This window comes from Kogia breviceps, chromosome 5, assembly GCF_026419965.1.
Source record: "Kogia breviceps isolate mKogBre1 chromosome 5, mKogBre1 haplotype 1, whole genome shotgun sequence".
Taxonomy (NCBI): domain Eukaryota; kingdom Metazoa; phylum Chordata; class Mammalia; order Artiodactyla; family Physeteridae; genus Kogia; species Kogia breviceps.
Genome location: NC_081314.1, coordinates 97118956 through 97134124, shown reverse-complemented (window position 1 = coordinate 97134124; position 15169 = coordinate 97118956). Strand labels below are relative to the sequence as shown.

Here is a 15169-nt window from a genome sequence, read left to right as displayed (position 1 = left end):
TGGGAGGGAGACGCAAGAGGGAGGGAATATGGGGATATATGTATACGTATAGCTGATTCACTTTGTTATACAGCAGAAACGAACACAACATTGTAAAGCATTTTTACACCAATAAAGATGTTTTTTAAAAAACAGAATAGAATAGAATAGAATAGTATAGAATAGAATAGAATAGAAGAAATTTAGGAGGCAGTCCTGGGCCAGGCCCGGCTGGGGCATGGGCCAAGGCAGGGGCACTGGAGTGCAGGGGGCGAGCTCTGCAGGGAAGTGCGCCAGAGGGGGAGCGGGGAGAGCAGGGTGCTGCGGTTTGAGCTTGAGGGTGAAGCTGGTGGAGCAGGAGGATGGGCGAGCAGTCTGAATGCCAGACTGGATAACTGTTTTGCTACAGCATTTGTAATTGCTTGTGTGCTTAGCCTCACTTCTACCATCTACATGGCAGCTGCAATTGGCACAGACTTCTGGTATGAGTATCGAAGTCCAGTTCAAGAAAATTCCAGTGATTTGAACAAAAGCATCTGAAATGACCTTGCTAGTGATAAGGCAGATGAAAAGACTTATAATGATGCACATATAATGGCACAGTGGGATTGTGGAGACAGTATACCCCAAAATAAATACTAGTACAGCCCACCTGAAAGGACAGAGTCATTTGCTAATGGTCACAAAATGAATGAGTTTCATGCTAACTGAACAATTCGTGGAGAAATTTGTTGATCCTGGAAACTAGAACGGTGGGATTGATCTTCTTCGGACCTATCTTTGGCGTTGCCAGTTCCTTTCACCTTTTGTTAGTCTAGGTTTGATGTGCTCTGAGGCTTTGACTGGACTCCGTGCTTGTATCTGCCGAAGATTGTACCCCACCATTGCCACAGGCATTCTCCATCTCCTTGCGGGTCTGTGTACCCTGGGCTCAGTGAGTTTCTACGTTCCTGGAGCTGAACTACTCCACCAGAAACTAGAGCTGCCTGAGAATGCATCTGGCGAATTCGGATGGTCCTTCTGCCTGGCTTGCGTCTCAGCTCCCTTTCAGCTCATGGCTTCTGCTCTCTTCATCTGGGCTTCTCATACCAACCGGAAAGAGAAGGCATTTCTTCATGAAGGCATATCATGTGGCATGAGTGGGAAGCTGCTTGCTTTACAATTGCCACTTTTATGATTTTTTACATTATATTTTCCCTTATCTGCCCCCCCAATTGTTTTTAACTTTGTGTGGTGTGTGTGTGTGTATACCATTTCATCCTGAAAATTTATTTTATTTATTCACACAGATGGTTTCTTAATACTGCTAAAATTTATATGGCACCTGAGTGAGTCCATTTTTCAAACTAATCTAGGTTCAGAGTCCAGACAGAAAAAAATGGGTAGACTCTTGGCACAAATTTGTCAAAGAAAATTGGTAGTAAGGGGTTGACCCAAAGCAAGTTCTGCTGAGGTCTGTTGGACTTCTCAGTACAGTAACTGTATGTGTTTAACTGGAAACTCTAGTTTCTTGGGAAACCTCTTATCATCGTCAAAACTTCTATTCACTTTGCTGTTGTAGATAGCCAGTCAGCCAGTGGTATTAGTGCTATTTTCAAGGACTTAGGCTATCTAAAAATAAGGAAATTACCTAAGATCTTTTTCCCTAAATATTGGCATATAGCTTCATCTGAGGTGAAATATCACAGTTGTTTACCTATACTGTGTCTGTCTGCAAGAAAGGAAGTGTTTACATGGAATTTGAACTTTGTAACTGCAAGAATTCCAGTTCCGCTAGACAAGAGGATTAACCTTATTTTACTTTTTTTTTTCTAACTCTCCTTAATATGTCAATGGGATTTTCAGTATCACCAAACCATTTTGGACTTTTGTTCCTTCCCTCCTCATACACCACCCTTATTAAAACAGTGCTTTCTTTTTAACACTACATTGGGGTCCCAGAGTAGAATTCTCCAACTGCCATCTATTTATTTCAGCTAAGTACCATAAAGAAGGTTCCACCATAATGACCCCCTGGAGCTATGAAAACTACCACAAGACCTAAAGCTTTGGCTGGTCATTAACTTCCAACTATTGTCTTTATTTCTTGTGATGAAATGATGTGCCTTTCCTTGCCTAATCCCTTCCTGGTGTGCATCAACATTATTTAATGTCTTCTAACTCAGTTATTATTTTATACATATGTCTATAAACACTGAACTTTAAAAATCTTGTTTATTTATTCCATTACTGCAGTACGTGACAGATTTTTTAAAAAATGTAACAGTAATTTCTTACAAAATCCTAAATCTTTCTTAAAAAATAAAAAATGAGAAGCGGAAAAAAAAAGAAAAAAAGAAATTTAGGAGGCAGATGATGAACATTGGCCAGGAAAATATTTCAAGAAAAACTTCAACCTTGGAAATCAGAATAGAAGAGAAATGAAATCAATGTGTTAGTTAAAATTGTTTAGTGATCTTTGAGACCACAGTTTCATTAGATACAGAATCCTAAGTATACGAAATAAGTCAACTATATGGAAGATAAGGCACCAAGGGTCAATTCATTTTCTAAGATTGCTAAAAGAAAATGGAAAGAAAGTGATAAAACAGTAAGAAGTTTGGGGGCAGCAATAATCAGAGAAGTGTGTTTATATTTTTGTTTATTTTTCTCAGGGGGTTGTTTGTTGCTTATCCCAAGTATATTTTCAGGCAGAGGGAAAGAAAGTAGTTGGAAATGAAAAATTAAAGAAATATATGTAGATAGATAAATAATTTTAAAGGACATAGTTGATAAATCAAAGCCCTAGAGAAGACAGAACAATGAGTAGGACTAGAGCACAAGCAGATCAGCCTTGGTTAAAGACGATTATTTCTTTCTCAGAGACTGGAAAATGGAAAAGAGGGAGAAGCTATAGAGTGGTTTTAGAAATGAAAAAGATGGATGAGTATGGGTGATGAGTATGGGGATGCTTGTGGGGAGCCTTACCTTTCTCAGTAAAATGAAGGAGTAATATCATCAGGCCTTTTCTAATCAGTAACATAGTTTCCTTAACTTGGTAAATTCCACTGCCAGCTATCATGTATTGACCACATTTATGGTGCTCTTTAAAATGCCTGGAAACTTTTCTCCTCATTACTGACAGTATTACTGAAATAATTCCATTAAGGCACAAACTAGGCTAATATTTTATTGACTTAATTTATTTAGATTGAGTCTGATGACTTAGGCATCATGATAATCACCCTGGAAGCATTTTGAATAAAATAACCCAATTAATTCAATAAATTCTTAATTTATTCTTGCATTCCAAATGTAATTAAAAAATCAGTTTAACCCATTAATATGGACTTAGCAACTTGGTTTGTCAAATGAAGATAAAGCAACAAACAAAAATGTCACTCATAAGAACTTTCTCCAGAAACATCATCAAGTCATTAATGTTCACAAATTTTCAAAAAAGGATGCATAATGATAGCATTATTATTTTATACTTGAAGTAATTTTTACTCCCAAGTGAAATTCCGATTTCTTAACAAATTATAAGCAGCTAATTTTGATTCTACTTATGCATTAGGGAATACTACTATGAATTAAATCACTTTCTTTCCCCAAGAGCTATATATATTAAGAACTGCTCTCAATAATCTGGTACAAGGATCTTAGGCCTCCTAGTATATTCTCCCAGGAAAATTCAATAGCAGCTGTGTGGTAGAGATATAATAAGATGAAAATATTTATATAGACTTTGGTATAACTGTGACCTTTTCAAACCAGAATCACCCATGCCAGTCTTCATTAGAGCTGAGACCCAACCAAAATAAAGTTCAAGTAACAGAAAGAACACATCCTCTTGACAAGATTGTCTTCAGTATTTTGTAGTCATAATTTGCAAAATGATACGGCAAGCTTTCCTGAACCAAAGAATCATAGGACTACTGATCCCCTGTGATGAAAAAATGTCACTACTTCAGAAATTGGAAGCTTTCATGAACTGCATTTTGAAAAGCTATATGTATCCCCAAAGCCACAAAGTGTCATTGCTTTCTGGTACTTTGGTAACAAACACTTAAACCTGAAAAATATGGGTAATGGAACACTGGCATTTCTTTTATCTGAGGACTTGATGAGAAAAATGATGCCTGGTAATCAATGAACAGTAACTCATACACAAGGAGTCAGATCTAGAAGCCAGGGGGAAAAGTAGGTGCATATACCTGAGGTCAATGTTGGTGATTTAGTTAGTAAATTAATTCAAAAAAATTAGCCTAAATTGTGTCTTCCTTTTAGGCTAATAATCTTGGCATCATTGCTGTCTTTGGCAGCTGTTATTAACAATCCTGCAAATATATCTTTGCCTCTATTCTCAGAAAAACTACTCTTCATTCTTGTGGGAGATGTCTTACAAAGCCCAAACATGTAGTCATCTAATTAGAATGGGCATCAGAGTCACAAGTATTCTGATTCTGAATCATCCCTCTGCTATGCTCTAAAGCTTGTTGGCGGAAAAGGAAAGAGAGAGCTGTTTCTTCCAATTCATCTCCCTTCTTTATAGCACTCTTACAATTCCCCCAACAAAATGAAAATGAGTCAACTGCATAGCCCCATGGCAACAATGTCCAGTCAAAAAGAAAAGTGAATCTTCATAGAGGACATTAGGAGTAGCCTAGCATATGTGCTCACTTGTTTGCTACTGACTGATGGTGTCATAGAAACTCTCAACCTCTGCCTAGGCCCTTCTTTTATGGAGCTAAGAACCTGAAGATTCAGGAGCATCAAAAAGTCAGAGGCCAAAACAGTCTCCTGCATTTGTGATATATGTTCCTTCTTCTTAAAATGAAACTAATTCTGCAATAGTTCACGATTTATTTTAAAAGAGATGCATATGGCATGCTTAAAGGATAGATATTTGCAATACATCTGTACTGGATTTTACACACACACACACACACACACACAAACATGCTACTGAAAGTCTCAGCTTAGCCAACCCTCTATCATTAACTTTATTTGATCACTTCTGATTTAGTAACTAGGAACCAGTTGGTACTCACAAGGAATATTTCTTTACGGTGCTCTGGGGAAAATGGATTTATGAAGTTGTTTTCAAATTATATTCATCCTTATTAGTATTTTGAAAAAGAAAAAGGAGAAAAAAACATACTGGGTTATATATATTCTCATTTTCTTGTCCAAACAGTTTGTTGCAAGGAGACTACAAGACCACCATGGGTTATTTTAAACTTCTTTCATTTGTAGCTATGTTTTTGGCCTTCATATGTGTTTATTAAGTGTAATATTATCTGCTTTGTCTGGCTCCTCAAAGCAGCAGCCAGACCATAACAAAGTGAGTGCTGAGAAATACTGTTAACAAGATCAAGATATATACACAAATATTTGCTGCCATCAGCCTTCCTTCACCACAGGAAATTATTTAGGAAAAAGAAGCAGAGTGCCTTGTTCAAAGCAAATCCACGGCCACAAATGCCATCATTATTATTACTTTGCACTCTAATGTCTCTGCCTTGTTTTTTCCATCTTTTCATACTCCTATAATGATTTCTTTTGTTCTAACTTTATCTCAAACCCAGAGAACCCTGACACCAACTCTCTCTCATGGATGCCTGCTCTTTGGGTTATTCTTTGTTCCTTCTCACATCGTCTCCTCAATTATATATTTCCCTATTTTCTTCAGACATAATACTATTTTTTCATTATCTTCATCTTCCTTCTCATCCTGCCCTTGCAACCTACAGAGGTAATTCTTTATATATTTTTTCCTGTAGGGGAGAAATTCAACTGATTTGTATCTAGCTAGAGGGAAAGGAGAGGAGAGAGAGAGACAGAGAAGAATAGTTCTTCTGAAGTATTTAGTGTCCAACACATGAGACCCGAGCAAACAATATTTGGATCTTCCACTGAGAGATGGAAGCCCAGCCTTTATGTTTGGAAGCTCCCTGGTGTGCACATACTTTCTCCCAGGTCATCAATTCTAGGTGCTACTGTGAAGGGATTTTGCACATCAAATTACAATCCCCAGTCAACTGACTTTAAGATAGATTATCAGGTGGGCCTGACCTAATCATATGCACCCTTACATCTGTGTCTAGAGACATAGGAAATCAAACTCAAAGTCAGACATGCTCCTGTTGGTCTGGAAAAAAGGAATCACTAGTAAAGAACTGTGAGTGACCTCTAGGAGCCAGGAGGGATCCCTGGCAACATTATTTAAAAATGGGGACATTCCTACAACTACAAGGAACTGAATTCTGCCAACAAGCTTAATGAGCTTGAAAGAGGACATGGAGCCTCAGACGAGAATGACAGTGTGGCCAACACTTGGTGGCAGCCTTGATTATAACCATGTGAAACCCTGAGCAGAGAACCTTAGCTACACCGCGCCCAGACTTTTGATGTACAGGAAATGTAAGATAATAAATTTGCATTTCTTTAAGCCACTAAGTTTACAGTAATTTTTACACAGCAATAGAGAATTAATACATAAATAAATTATTTATAAATAAATTGCAAAAAAGCAAGTTTGTCATATATCTGCTGTTGCATGGTTGGGTTCTAATATGCTAAAATTATTTTTAACAAAGAAAATTTCATGATTCCAAAATAAAAGGGAAAATGTCTCAAAAGCCTTGTTTAATTGCTTATTAATACTTATATCTATAGATACAGCTAATAAAGATGCTGAAATAAATTATTACCAGTATCTTAAATAAAGAATTCAGAATACAGGAAATTATAAACAACAAACCACTATTATAAAATCAAAAGTATTCATTGATTTTAAGTTTTGGATACTGAACAAAGGCCTTAGAATCACTTAGGTTTTAAAATAACTATTTTTAAGTTCTTTTGTTTTTTTTTTCTGTACGCTGGCCTCTCCCACTGCAGAGCACAGGCTCCGGACACGCAGGCCCAGAGGCCATGGCTCACGGGCCTAGCCGCTCCGCGGCATGTGGAATCTTCCCAGACCAGGGCACGAACCCGTGTCCCCTGCATCAGCAGGCGGACTCTCAACCACTGCGCCACCAGGGAAGCCCTAAGTTCTTTAATGAAGTGCTTCAAAATACTGTAGAAAGGAGAAACTTTGGACTCACCAGAACTCCCTCCCCTTCTCTTTTCATCCTTAGTGAGGGAGATACATGTCCACAGCATTGATGACAAGGGACAGAATAACAAAACTGGGGGCAGATTCCATTCCTTGAAAGTTTTTTCCAGTGTAGAATCTGTTGTTAACTCTTGCCTCTCCATTGTATGACATATACAATGCCTAATTCCCAATTCCCCCCTTTTTTCTTCCTAATAGAAGCCCTTTTAATCTAGAGATTCACAATACATCTAGTCCTCAAGGAGGATTTTGATTTGTTTGTGCCAGTTAGATCATGGCCTTCCTTAGTCTCGAGGTAGACATGTGAATTAAGTTTTCCCAATCAGATTGAAGAAAAGGAATATTTTCTAGGTTTAAGGAAGAAAGCTTCCCTTTCCTCTCCTGCTGGCAGTTAATAAGAATGAATGTTGCTCAGGATGTCACTGGCAGCCATCTTGAAACCATAAGGACAACCAGCCCTAGGAGGTAGCTGAGTACAACAGAGGAGAAAGAAGAAAAGGAGCTGGATCCTCGATTATATTAGGCTTCTCATTACAACACACTTAGAGCTCATTCTACCTCTTTACTTCCAGTTATATTAGATAATACTTTTCTTTGTTGGTTAAACCCCTTGGAGTTGGGGGTTTTCTGTTATCTGCAGCTCATATATCCTAACAGATAATGTGAGAGATCAATACTCACTGTCAGTATGCTGTTTAAACTTCAGCTGAGCTTAATTCTCAAATGTAAAGCATTTCAAAGGCCTATAAAATTTCATCTCTAGTTTCCCAGGCAACTATCACATGTCACTCATGGATGTTCCGAAGCACACAGGTAATATTCCATCTCATCACCTCAATTTTAAACCTGGAGAAAGACAAATGAAATGGGTGCCAATAAATCCTCAAGGCCGCAGAGATAAAAGAAAAGAATGAAAATCCAGGAGGCAAAGCAAAGTAAACAATCTACTCTGCTATCTAATCTCCCCTTTTCCACTCTTTGTTTTCATTTCTCTTTTTTAATGCTGCCATGAGAGATTCAAAATTAGATATAAATTTTCCTGGAGGCTAAGTCCTTCTTTCTGCATTAGTTTCCTGGACTCACTTCTTGACCCTTGCATATAAGTAACACCACCTCCTGAAAAGAAAAGATTCAGCAATTCCAAATTCATAATCTAAGACCTTTTGTTCTCTTCTCTCCCACATCATAAGAATAAAATTCAATCTTAGACCTAAATAGGTACAATAGACTTTAATGTAAATCATTTAAATGCTAATATTCTTTCTCTCTAAATGATTCTTTGATAAAGCTGAATTATATGCAAAATGATGGAAATAAAATTGAAAAATTATTTTTGTCAAATTTTATAATGTTTTTTCCCATCATAGAGGCAATAAGTTGGAGATAATTTCAAGCCAGGGTAGGCAGCTTTGTTCATAGTTGCTTTGGATAGTAACCAAATGAGACTTTCATTCAGGCCACGGAAGAAATCTCATGAGACACAAAACATTCAGAAAAGCTGAGGACTACTATGTACCCAAGAACTACTCAGCCAGAAACCCAGAAAGCGAGATCATCCCTCAACTGAACTGCTCATTGGCTCCATACTGGCTTCTTGGCTTCCACTTCTTTCCTGCTATCACCTACTCTTCACACAGTAGCCAGCATGATCCTGTTAATTATGAAATAGAACCATCATCTCTGCTCAAAACCTCCAACAACTTTTCATCTCACTCAGAACACGATGGCCATCAGACCTCCATATAATCTGACCTTCTACCACCCTGTTTGACTTTATATTCTGTGCTACTTTCCTTCTCAAAGTCCACCCCACCCACCTTGGCCTCCTTGATGTTAAAAATGCCAAGCATGCTTCCACTCAGTGCCTTACACATCCTCTGCCTATGAAGCTCTTCTTGGAGATATTTCCTTAGCTCACTCACTTTAAGTAGGTTTCTGCTGAAATATCCCTGTATCTATTCAGATAAATTCATTATTCCCTGCCCAACCTATACAAAATAGCACTTTCTATATCACTCTCCATCTCCTCACCCTATTTTCTTCGATTTTTTTCATAGTATTTGTCATCCCTGAACATATTACATAATTTATTGTCTATCATCCATGACAATATGAGCTCCATGATATCAGGAATTTCTCTTTGTTCATTGCTTATATCCCAGCACTTAGAACCAGTACCTGGCATTTGGTAGAAGCTAAATAAGTATTTCTTAAATACATGAATAAACTTTTATTCAATAAAAGTTGCCAAGAATATTCACAACATATCTAGATAGAATACTGTCTTAATGAAAGCCATTTTATCATATAATTCTGTATAATGAGATTACTTCTCATTCTTTTGCTTTATTAAAAAAGTTATTTTCTTGGAAACAATCTAAATATTCATCAGCAGAGGAATGGATAAAGAAGATGTGGTACATATATACAATGGAATATTATTCAGTCATAAAGAAGAATGAAATAATGCCATTTGCAGCAACATGGATGGACCTAGAGATTATCATACTAAGTGAAGTAAGTCAAAGACAAATATCATATGATATCACTTATATGTGGAATCTAATACAAAAAAATGATACAAATGAACTTATTTACAGAACAGAAACAGACTCACAGATCTCGAAAAAAAAACTTACAGTTACCAAAGGGGAAACGTGGTGGGGGAGGTGATAAATTAGGAGATTGGGATTAATATATATGCACTACTATATATAAAATAGATAAACTGCAAGGACCTACCATAAAGCACAGGGAACTATACTCAATATTCTGTAATAATCTATATGGAAAAAGAATCTAATAAAGTATATATATATATATATATATATATATATATATATATATATATATATGATTCACTTTGCTGTACACCTGAAACTAACACAACATTGTAAATCAACTCTACTCCAATAAAAATTAAAAAGCTATTTCTTTTTAAAAGGAAAATAGGGCTTTCCTGGTGGTGCAGTGGTTGAGAGTCCGCCTGCCGATGCAGGGGACAAGGGTTCGTGCCCCGGTCCGGGAAGATCTCACATGCCACGGAGCGGCTAGGCCCGTGAGCCATGGCCGCTGAGCCTGCGCGTCTGGAGCCTGTGCTCCGCAACGGGAGAGGCCACAACAGGGAGAGGCCCACGTACCACATAAATAAATAAATAAATAAATAAAAGGGAAATAGATATTCATTACAGAGAAATGTGCATGTGTACATATGTGTGGAAAAATGTAAAGGAAGGAAAACAGAATGTAGCTACAATTCCATCCATCAAAGGACAACCACTGTTACAAACTGTATAGGAAGAAGCTATTTTCATTTCCTGGGAAACAATTTAAATTAACATTTCATTCCATGGATTGAAACAATTTCAGATTTTGCTAAGAAACAGACTGAGCAAAGCACCATCAAAGACTCACTGACTATTCAGCACAATGTTAGGCCTGATTATTCACAAAGAACACACATTTCAGATTGTCCCAACTGGGAGAAGCCTGGTCTCCCCATACTAGAACAAATACCAGCTTTAGCAGTTTTCTAGGAAGTAGACAAAGAAAACAAATAAATCAACAAAACATCAAAAGGCAAAAATCAAACAATTAAAATTGTCAGTGAACTTCCTCTAGCATTTCATTCAAATACAGTTATAAGTGGAGCAAAACTATATTTACCCTCCCTAATGCCTCTATGTTAGAAGCAATTAAAATGTCTCTTTGTAAGAAGCTCAAGGGTGTACATCCTTTCTTTGAATTATTATCCAGGAATCATTTACAATTTGATATTTTATATATATATATTACGTACAAAAATTTTTTTAAATAAGATTTACATTAAATCTCTTCTGGCACTGTGGCTGCAGCTTTCAACTTTTACATAATTGATTGTGCTATGACTGTTTGGATGTTCTTCTAAGCTTGTAGCACATATCATTAGCATTTCCATAATGTCAATATTAAATTTTGTCCTTTGAATTCATCTACCTAAATAAGAAAATTCAATTTTGAAATTAATTCATCTCCATTCATTTATCCAGCAAAACAAGTTCAAATTATGTATTTTCAAGTTACCTAAGGTTATAATGTTTTTAGAGGTTTGTATCATTTGAATTTTCAAAATCATATGGCAGATGTTTCCAAATGACATGTTTTTGTTCTTGTTGTTGACATTCCCCATTATACATATATCTTAATACTCCCTCTAGAGTCCTCAATAGGACTCCTTAAAATGTTACTGGGAAAAACAAAAAAAGACATGACATGCTGACATGAAAGTCAGTGGCTTAGGAAAGACTATTCCCATACTTAGGAAAGACTATTCCCATACTGTGTTCTTTGTCTTTTACCAATTCAGAGATTTTTATTTTCCAAAATTTAATTGCAATCTCCATTTTACTAATAATATTCATTCTTCTTATAGAACAGGAAAACTCAGCAATGCACAGAGGACAGATTGTTTTGATCTAAAACTCATGTCCTAAACTAAAATTTAGCCCCAGTTACTGGGGAAGATATGTCATAAAGCCACTGTCAATAGGATCTGTGCTCTAAAGAGAGAAGCAGGGGCTTTATTTTACTACTAGGAAATGTACCGTTAAATAAATCTATACTACGTTTTCTTAAATCACAATCTAAGACAATCGAGCAAATGAGTGAGAAATTTAGGTTAAGGCTTGAGCCTCCTTTAAACACTTATCATGACATTACAGGAATACATTGTTCCTCCAGCTTCCCAAACAGATGCCACATGGAGAAGCTAATGTCCAAGAGCATCTAAAGTGTAACCATAATGTTGACTCAGAGTATGCATACCCTCATTCATTAAATCTTATGTTTATTGATTGATGCCTACCTTATGTTAAACACTCTTCTAGGGGCAGGGGAACGAAGCAAAGTCCTGTCACTCAAGGAGCTTATAACCAATCATCTCACAAAATCCAAAGGTTTAACCAATATACATCAGGCTTCTCAGAGCAAAGAGATAGATGTTTTCGGGGGATTTAATCTCATGATATATCCAGTCTTGTACCATTTAAAAAATGTCCTCAGCATCACCTGGGGGTGCTTATAAAAAGTAGATTCCTTGGCCCGCTTGACACTGAATCAGAATCTATTAGATTACGGACCAGATATGCACTCCATTGTCAAGAATTGGAAACCAGAAGAAAAGAGAATAAAAGGAATTTCCAAACCTCTCCCTCTCCACTCCTTTGTCAGTCTGAATCCAACCCCTCTGGTGCTTCTCCTCCCTCTAGTTCACAGAGCTGAAAATGCTGTTCAGCTTGATGTAATAATGATAACTATAATCATACAAATTGCATATTCCACTCCCCGTGGTGCTGCACAGAGAATTGATGGCCTTGTGCAGGCAGGGTAGTCATGTATCAAAGCTGCAGGACCTGTGTAGAATTCAGGAAATGCCAGTGCTTTCCTTCGCTTTATGTTCCTTGTAACCTTGCTGTCTCTCTCAGTTGCTGTAGCAGAGAACAGGTAATCCATCAAAAGAGAAACATCATAAACTACCCTTCTGCCCTCCAAAGTACCCTTTTTTCCTCCACCTTCTGATTTCAAAACTGAAGCTGGAAGGAGTTTTAAGACAGTGTGGAATTCTTGGGGCTCTCAGAATCCTGGCCGCAGCCTTTTGGTCCTCAGCCTATCCCAACTGAGTCTTTCTTATTAGAGAGATCTCCTCTCCTCTCAAAAGACACTGGCCTTTTCCAGAAAGCAGTCACAAATTCCATAGAAATTGCATTGCGGGCAAGGACGCGTTTCTATCAGATTTGTCAAGCAGTCTGGTTCAACTTCCAGTGCCTGACAAGACCTGTGCTCATCTCTGAATGTGCCAGTACTTTTGCACAGTTTCCTCACATGTGGGAGTGTGGGAGTATGTATATGTGATCTTTTCTTTATGCTTTTGAAAGAAGAAAAATAAAGACCAAAAAGACACAGGAAAAAAGGGGAGGAAAATTTATCATGAAAATTTAACCCATATCCAGTGTTTTTAGCAGTTTGGGAGCAAATACAAACTCCATTATTTATACAGCTATTTCTGTCACCTCCCAGTGACCCTCAGAGCTGGACCCTCCACTGCCCAGGGAGACAGAGTTTTGCAGTTTTTGAAGGCAATGAAGGACCCTTGTCATAAGTTTATTAGGATGTAAAACCCAGCTATTTTACTGGAAGCATTTCCATTTTTTTATGCATACTGAATCTGCTAATGGACTGTCTCATGTTCTTTGCTCTTTTTAATTCAATATTCTGTCACTTTCATTTTCAAGAAGTCTCAAAGAAAACTATATTATGATGTGCTTGATATGCAAGAATCAAAATGGACTTATTTCCTAACGTACCTTCAGTTTAGTATTTGTGGACCAAAGATTGTTTTTATAGGTAGTTTCTTAAAATGTATGAAGTGCCCTACTTCCATTGTCACTTGCATAAGAAGGCCAATGACACCATTTTATATGAACTAAGGAAAATTTCAGTTTATTATGGAAATAAATGTAATAATCAATCTGTTGAGAGAACACTATCTTAGAGTTATTATATGTGGATTCTACACTATATGTAGCTTATAAGTAAGGTATACATAGTATTTAAAAATAAACACGGGTACATTTTTCCACCAAAAGAAACTAATCATCACTGCTTTTGAAAGCCACCAAGCACCTCTCCCAAGTAGCAACTCCTTTATTCCACATCCAGAGGTAGCCCATTCCTTTTTTGTTTTTTTGATAGTTTTATCACCTATATCTGTATCCCTAATCAACAGTATTTAATTTTATGTGTTTATTAACTTTTTTATAAATGAATTTTATAAATTCATTCATTTTGCTGTCTACTTTGTTTACTTAATATAACTTGTGACATTCATCTAGATGATAGAGTTAACTTTATTTTCACTGCTGAATATTATTCCATTGTACAAATATCACACATTTTTATTTATTCAATTTTTAGTCAGTGGACATTTGAAGTGCCTCCAGTTTTTTTTTTTTTTGGTTTTATTTTTCACTATTAAAAATAAATTAGTTCTGGGACTTCCCTGGTGGTCTAGTGGCTAAGACTCCACATTCCCAATGCAGGAGGCCTGGGTTCAATCCCTGGTCAGGGAACTAGATCCCACATACTGCAACTAAAAGATCCTGCATGCTGCATCTAAGATCTGGCACAGCTGAATAAATAAATTAAATAAATAAATATTTAAAAAATAAATTAGTTATTTTCATCAGATATTGTTACATGTGAAACAAAATCTAGGTTTTAACTTCCTGTTAAATCCACAAAGAAGTAACTACACTGTGCAAGGTTCATTGTTTGATTCTACTTAGGAAGTAGGCCACCGATGTCTCTTTAGCTTTGTTTATTGTTTTCTCCCCTCTGTTTCTGCAGTTTGAACCTCTCTTCTCATTCCCCACCATAGTACCCACTTTCCACAGATTTTCCAATATACCAAAAACAAAAACACAAAGAAAACTTTACTTCACATAGGCAATGAAAACATGCCCTGGCAATCATAAAGAAAATAGTAAGGAAATCTTTCTGTACTCTGTCTCCTGCCTATTATTTCATATTGCGTGTATTAAGGTATGTGCTTTTACTTGAAATATTTGTGAAATTTGTTGGCGAATTTCTGTTCAGAAAACTATCTGTGTAAGTTTCTCAGTACAAAGTGTCTACTTCTGATTTATTAGCTCCAGCACCTCTCTTGGACATCTGCTGCATCTCCATGTGGCTCACCTACTTGTCCCCTTTGGCTACTGAGCTTTACGGACTGTTTCAGGAATTTTATTACTACTACAAGGATGGAACATACTGCTTTGTCAGTCAGCCTCTCAGTCAGATAATGCTATTACTTGTCTAGTCCCTGCACTACTGACTCTCACAGATGAGGGGGTAATAGGATGCTGTCTAATCTTCTCCAACCACATTTTGCCAGTAAGAAATAGGAAGGAGTCCTCACACCTGGCCATTTCAGATATAGCCCTGATTATCCGGATCTTAATGGTTCTTAAAGGCTCTGGAATTTGATTACTGGTTACTAATCCTGCCTTCTCCACTAACTATCTGTACATTGTTAATCAAATTAGGTAACCT

At 37.0% G+C, this 15169-nt stretch overlaps 1 protein-coding gene and 1 pseudogene across 2 annotated transcripts in view; one reads left to right on the top strand and one right to left on the bottom strand.

The window, feature by feature from the left end:
* Positions 1–15169, bottom strand: part of LOC131757746 (SCAN domain-containing protein 3-like) — a 721112-nt gene that overhangs the window by 201962 nt on the left and 503981 nt on the right. Inside the window, exon 1 of one of the 2 annotated variants that reach the window (XR_010840790.1) lies at positions 11925–11946. The exons of the other annotated variant lie outside the window; for it this stretch is intronic. The gene's annotated coding sequence lies outside the window, so the exon portion shown is untranslated. Of the gene's footprint in view, positions 1–11924; positions 11947–15169 lie in introns of those variants that run through there. 2 annotated transcript variants of the gene reach the window in all.
* Positions 656–1118, top strand: LOC131756869 (claudin domain-containing protein 1 pseudogene; annotated as a pseudogene).